Here is a 7,094-nt window from a genome sequence, read left to right on the forward strand (position 1 = left end):
ATATTTTGGTGCCATCACCAGCCACCCGATTGCAATTCTTGATCCTTTGGTTAAATACAAGCAGACAAATTTCTGATCCACCTCAGCGCACAATGGTGTCTCCTTGGTTTTTGCATTCATTTCCCAAGAGTGAATAAATCATTTCTAAGCACCCGTTCCCAGGGAAGAAGTTGATTTCTTCCTACTATGTCCATGATGAACAAGGATACTCACATTATTTCTTATTATTTGGGTGCACACAGTGTGCACTTCACTTTGAAGCATGAAAGTATTATTTATCTTTTGCTGCTCTAAGGAGTGGCTACACACAGTACACTTTGTGGGCATTGTTGCCTGTTTAATGTTCAAACAAAAAAAAAAAAGTTAGTTTCTTTGTGTGACTGCGCTGCACTGAGTTGCCTGCTGGGAGTTGGGCTCCTGTGTGGTGGATGGGGTGTGTGCACATAAAGAGCACATGGTGACACGGCTCCAAACAGCCACTGAATGAGGCTCTTGGGGCCACCCTGAATTTTTATTGGGAGACTGTTGAGTTAATTTGCTTCGGACCTTTGGGAAACTGTAGAGCTCAGAACTGAGTCTCCAAGTGATAATTCAACACCATCCTCACCAGATGTCCCTTTTGCACAGGTCAGCTAGTTGCTGTGTGCCATGGAGCAACCACAGCCTATCTATACTTGAGTATTCTTGCTGGCCATGGTCAGGTAGGCACAGTTGCTTGGAAGTCACTTCACAGGGATATCCAGGATACTAGACAAGGAAGGTGCTTGAGCATGAGGTATGATAACTAAGACATGGCAGCAGCAGAGATTCATCTGCGTCCACCTGGGGAAGGACTTTCCACTCTGCAGGGAAAGGAGGACCAGTGTCTGTAGCTGCAGAGCAAGGAGAGGGGCCTGGAAAGTGTCCAGTAGGCATGGTTCTAGGGTGCTCCTCCCAATCTCCCCTTCCAGGCCAGGCTTTGTGACAAGGGCTCTGCAGGTCCCACGTTTGTCTGAATGTGGCACCACGGAAATTTTAGTGCAACTCTAACTGGGGGTTTGTGACTGCTGTCACTGTAATTATCTGTCTGGTCAATAAAATGAAGGGTACTGAGTGCCGGCAGTTTGGGGGAATGAAGACTGACTTAATTACAGCAACCAAATCTCTCACATCTCTCCCGTCCACTGAAACACCAGCTGCCTTCATGTGCTGCCCTTTAACAGAGCTGCCTATCATGCATCTAAACAAACAAGTAGGGAAGACAGAGGGGAGATTGTTTGTCAGGGATGTGTCTTTGCGAGGGAGGAGCAGCAATATCTGCAGGAGGGACTGAGGTGAAACCCAACATCAAAGGCAAGAGGCTGTCAGCACATTTAACTTTACAGAAAACCTTCTCCTAATAAAAAAGGAATGACCTCGTTACTACGGACACTAACAGTTCCCAGGGGAACACCAGGAGACTGCTGCCTGCACTTTTAATATTCACTTTACAAACAAATGGGAAACCTTGAAATAATTTCGGTGTTGTTCTTGGCAAGTTGTTACAATACTGTGTCCTTATAAAAATCATTTAAGAATTTATGTAGTGTGAGTCTACTTTTCATCTGCTGCTTTTTGTTGCTATCAATCTCCCTCCCTCTCACTGCCCCAGTGCTGTGGGAAAGACCAGGATGCCCGTGGAATGAGATGCTGGTTGCCTCAGCAGGTTCATTAGGAGGCACTGTTAAGCTTGGCTCTGACTGCTGAGAGAGAGGGTCCATTTCTGGAGGAGATGTTTGAAAACTCTATCTGGACCTGGGCCACAGAGACCAAGTGAAGTCCCATCAGGAGGGTGAAGGGCAGGGGAAGCTTTGAGTTGCCGCAGAACTGGGGTAGGTGTGCAGAGGGGAGAGCCGAGCCAGTGAAGACTGGAAGGACCCTGATTGTGGAGCCCAGCATGCAGCCCTGGTGGGAAGTGGCACGAGGATGCAGTTTGGGCCAGTTCAGAGCTCTTCGCCTCTCAGCTTCTCCTGGCAGGAGTCACCATAGGCAATAATGCCAGGAAAACTAGCGTGGAACAAATCTGTGTCTCTTCCAAGCCTCTGTGAAAGCATCAGGGAGACAGAGAAAATGCTGCTGCAAACTGAAAGAGTACATGCTAAGTGTGAGGCTGTTCAGTCAGCCAAATACCTCTGCAAATTACATGAATGGTTTCTTTTCAAAGGCTAGGCTTTCTCCTCAAGTTACCACAGCCTGAGTGACCAGAAATCTTCCCCAGTGTTTCCTTGGTGTTACATTTGCTGTGTAGTACCTGAGGGAGGTTTGCAGAAATGGTTTCGCTGGCTCTTAGTGGGGAAAAATACTTTGTACTGGAAATAAGCACTTACAGATGATGCCTCAAGCAATTCAGTAGCAGTCCACAAACTCTCACCCACACTTAGCTGGTGTGCAGACTGAGTTCCCCTTCCTCTCCTGGCATCTGCCCATGTGTATGTGCAGTGTCAGGTCCACCCCAACACACCCATGAAAATGTAAATGTGCATACATATATGTAATTTAACTCCCATGTGCCTATCCATAAACACACATCAAAGAGCTTGTTTCTGTGCATGTCAGTATGTTCCTCCTGCTCATATAGGGCCATCCATTTGTGGTGCAGATTTGCTGCCAATTCTGACAGTCACATGCCACACAACTTTATGTCTTGGGTTCATCCCCTGTACAGCCAGCCGTGACACCAAACTGTGAGAAAAGCAGCTCATACTTGATTATCTGTTATTCACACTTTACCTGTTTCTCTAGATACTGCTTAGCATCACTTCATCTCAGACTTAGCTTGTCTGAGCTTGGTTTCTTTTTGACAACTGCTGCAAGGCAAAAGGCAAGTACCTGCTGTTCCTCTAGGCTTTCTAACAGAAGGAGGAAGTAAAAAAGATGAAAATGTAACGATGGTAAGTAGCTTGTGGGAATGACACCATTCACTGGTACTCTAGGTATCCAAGTACTCACTAACGAGCAATTTACAAAAGACACTGTTGAGTCATTTTGAAGGAAATCACTGAGTGCTGTGAGCAGGAGAGTGCAGACAGTTTCATGCAAGCGCGAGCTATTGCCCAGGAGCTGCCGACTGCAGTTGTGAGCTATGCAAGAACTACAAGCAGCTCTTTCCACTTCCACACTCTCCTCTCTGGATGTCTGGGAGCAGATGTTTGTTCACCCTCTGCAGAGTCCCACGAGTTGCCCACATTATGTGGGCAGAGCTAAGGCCGAACAGAGGTCTAAGCAAACTGGAATCTCTGTCTTCTACATCCAGGAAATGGTAAAGAATCTTTCCTTGTACCAACTGAATATCTCTAATAGGCATGTGGATTTAGCATTTTATTATCCTTATCTTCTTTCTTCACAAATATTAGAATGGTAATGGACAAAACCTGTTGTGACAGTTTTTCATTGTCAGTTTGTCATTGAAAACCTTGACTAAATGGTTCCTTTCAAATGCAGAAAAGATGCTCTTTAAAACAAGGCAGTAAGATCCAGGCAAACTCTGCTCCATTGCTACTTCTTTGAAGCCCAAATTTCACACAAAGTGGAACTGGAAGTTCTGTGTGCTTTGTAAAGATCTTAGAAATCTATATACCAAACACTAGAGGAAAAGCCAAATATTAATACAGAAAGATGGGCCAGATATCTCTTTGCTTGAATGATGTAAATAAGCTGTTCAGGGTAAGTGCGAAGGGAGTTGTCCTGTGTCAAACTTCAGAGACAGTAATACGAATCACTGAAATACTGTTTTGTAAAGGTCCTAGGCACTTCTACTAAATTGTACTTCACTGGAGTTTTCTCTTGACTTGTTTTGGTATGTTTACTTATTATTTGTTATGGCAAGTTTCATCTAAACACTAACAGAATTTTGAAGATGTTAATTAAGGAGGAAGATAGACCAAAGCACAAGTGCTCATTTGTGCACATGCCCATCTATTCCTAAATAATCCCACATGTGCTGGTGGTCATTTTGTCTTTGGTGGGACACATCATCACAGCTCAACCCATAGGTTCACATTATTGCCAGCAAGTGAAAAGTAGGACAGGGTCTTCCAAAGACCATCCTCATCAACTTCACTGGATTCCCAGATAGACTTTTACATGCACACTCTTATAGCACCTTCCAGTACCTAAATGGGCCTACAGGAATGCTGGAGACAGACCTTTAACAAGAGTATGTAGTGATAGGTCAAGGGGAAATGGCTTCAAACTAAAAGATGACAGGTTTAGGTTAGATATTAGGGAGAAATTCTTTACTGTGAGGATGGGGAAACACTAGAACAGGTTGCCCAGAGAAACTGTGGATGTCTCATCCCTGGACTTGTTCAAGACCACGTTGGATGGGCCTTTGAGCAACCTTGTCTAGTGCAAGATGTCTGTGCCTATGGCAAGGGGATTGGAACTAGATGATCTTTAAGTTCACTTCCAATCCAAATCATCCTATGATTTATGTGACCTAACCTGGAGCAAAGATACAGCTAGGCAGTGAATTAAAAACGAGCCACATATGTGTCCAGAATGTGCAAGTACAAGTGGTCATACAAAAGTCCAAATTCTAGACTGTGAGGAAGGTTGTAACTAGTGGTTCAAAGAGAATCAGTAGGAAATCTGGGGTCACTGTCTGGCTCTGCCACAGACTTCCTTTTTGTCCTTGCCTCATTCACTTAATTTTGCTATTCTCTAGCTAAGGCAAGGAGACAATAGTACCTCCTTAATGGTCTTATGAAGATCTCTTGAGACTTTGAAGAGAGAGGACTTGACTCCCTCTGTGTTTATATACTCCTGCGCAAAAGGGATTCCAGATTATAAATGCCTGGGTATGCTGCTGCAAGAGGGTATCCCTTTAAGAAACAATTAACAACTCATTCAAATTTTCTTCTGTATCATTTTTGAGTCTTTCTTTCTCTCTGACTGAAATGTTGCAGTTCAGTCACACACGTGGCCGAAGTTCTTTAGCCCTGTCAGCTGCAATTTTCAGAGAAACCTTTGCTGGATAATTCCCCATGAGGCTGGATGAGAGGACAGGTTTGTGTAGCTGTCTGCATTGGAGGATAATATTGCCCTCTTCCTTCTGATCGTCTGATGACTTTTGGAGTGTGGGACACTGAATAACCCAGCAGAGAGATATCACCTGTGAGCAAGGAGGTAAGAGCAAGTACTCTTGGTGAGATAATGTTATTCTCCGGACAATTTTTCTGCCTTTCTAGGTGGGACAGTGTGGCCTCTTTACCCCATCACTGGCTCAGTGCTCCGAAATTACACTAGTGTAATCATCCCACCTGAATTAAGCAAGTAACTCCTGGCTTCTGACTCCAAAATCCAGCCTTGGGTATCCCCTCTTAGGCTGATGCCTGCATTCCCCTCTTCCTCCCTCTCCCTTGAAGCCCCCTGCTTGTGGGCTCCTTGATATTTTCCAGTCCTTCCCTAATGAGCACTGCAGAATTACAGCTAATTAAGGATGTAAATGATGCTGGAGAGGGAGAGAGAGGGAGAGGATGGGAAGGGGCGGAGGGGGAGGGCAGCTACTTGCTGTGTGCAACTCTGCAGTAAAGTGTCTCCTACCTCAGCAGAAAAGTTGTCATGGGAGACAATGTCAACTTTACAGAGGGGGGGAGGGCCCTTTGCACGGCTTCATCCCTGCCTGCAATAACTGCCGCCTCTCCGTTATGTGTCAGCGTTGCAGATGCTGATGTCCTCCCTCCCAAATGCTGCTTTGTCAGCTGGTGCTGTCATCAAGCCCCGGTCTCCTTCTCTGGAACTTGCCACCACCCTCGCCCATGTGTCACCTGAGGGGTGAAGGGCTCAGAAGACCTCAAAACCTTCCCATTCTCTGGGTGAGCAACCTGTTGTGTCCCTCTTGCTTGCAAAGGGATTTTGAGTCAGGTCCACCTCCAGATTTAGAAAGGACACCGTTGTTCAGGAGGGGAGTGGGTTTTGGCCACTTCTCCTAGGCACTAGGGCACCTGCCTCTCTGAGCTGCCACCTGGTCCTCCGGCACTGCCCCCCGGGGGAGGATTAGGGCTAAGCCCCTTATCTCTGCAGTGGTGGCCAGTGACTGTGGCAGCACATCTTGGGGGGTGATGTGCTGGCAGCTGGAGCTGACAGCTCGGACCACACAACCCTGAGACACGTGGTTGCTCACACATGTGAGCTAGTCTGGTTTGCTTTAGGAAATGCTCCTGAAGGGAGCATTGGGGGCACTGGAGAAAAGCAGGGTTCCTCCAGCAAGAGGCTGCAAGCCCTCCACCCCACCAGCAGCCTTGGCTGGCAGCTCCTGCCCATGCCAGGGAGCCAAGAGTCAGCTGTCTGGCAGCCCTGCACTGGGGAGAGATGGTTCTGCTGGCGCTGAGCAGCTGTTTGAACCCATTCCAGTCTCTCTGGGTCCTCCCGAGCACATTTCCAAACACTCTGGGTCCCTGTTGGCGCATTTCTCTGCACGTTGCCCAAATCAATGAATTGCGAAGGGAGATTTGCCCCAGCCCCACAGCCAGTCCGTCTGTCTGACCCCTGCCTGGCTGAAGCAGGAATGCCCACCCCGGATCAAGGGGAGATGGCATTGGGTGGCAGCAACAGTGGCGATGGGTTTTGTTGTTGTTTCCCCAGAGCGCTGTGCAATATATTCCGATTTTTTTTCTTGTCATTAAGCCAGTGCCTCGGAGATGATGATGTAGTCCCTATGTGGGCCGCAGAAAGCACTTCGAGCCGTGCTGGAGTCGTGCTGGGTGGCTCTGATAGCAGAGCTAATGGGAGCGAATGGGATGCAACGAACTGTTCTAATGACACCAGCCAGGGAAGAGACAACAGTAAGAATAAATAAATGTTAACTATTTTCCTCTTCCAGACATTTGCATCTATTGCCATTAAGTTCATTTAAATAAGAGAGAGAGCAAGAGAGAAGGGGAAACTTACTACTACTCTTAATAACAAGTGTCTAAAAATAAATTAGGATGCTGGGATGCACTTAAGGCATTTTAAAAATAAGTCTGATTTTTTCCCCCTTTCCTCTTTTTTTTCAAGTGTTGGAGGGTTTTAATTTGGGCCAAGTAATTTTGGTGCAAACGCTTGGGCGCCTTTCGTTGGGAAATTGGGAGGAA

General features: G+C 46.5%; 1 long non-coding RNA gene across 1 annotated transcript; it reads left to right on the top strand.

The window, feature by feature from the left end:
* The first annotated feature begins 4,834 nt into the window (after window positions 1-4,834).
* Window positions 4,835-6,789, top strand: LOC114054723. Its single transcript, XR_003570559.1, has 3 exons — window positions 4,835-5,145; window positions 5,676-5,834; window positions 6,646-6,789. It is a non-coding gene; the product is annotated as an uncharacterized LOC114054723 (long non-coding RNA).
* The last annotated feature ends 305 nt before the right edge of the window (window positions 6,790-7,094 follow it).

This window comes from Empidonax traillii, unplaced genomic scaffold (genome assembly GCF_003031625.1).
Source record: "Empidonax traillii isolate 1590-97213 ecotype Southwest subspecies unplaced genomic scaffold, ASM303162v1 scaffold38:size1800464, whole genome shotgun sequence".
In the NCBI taxonomy this organism is placed as follows: domain Eukaryota; kingdom Metazoa; phylum Chordata; class Aves; order Passeriformes; family Tyrannidae; genus Empidonax; species Empidonax traillii.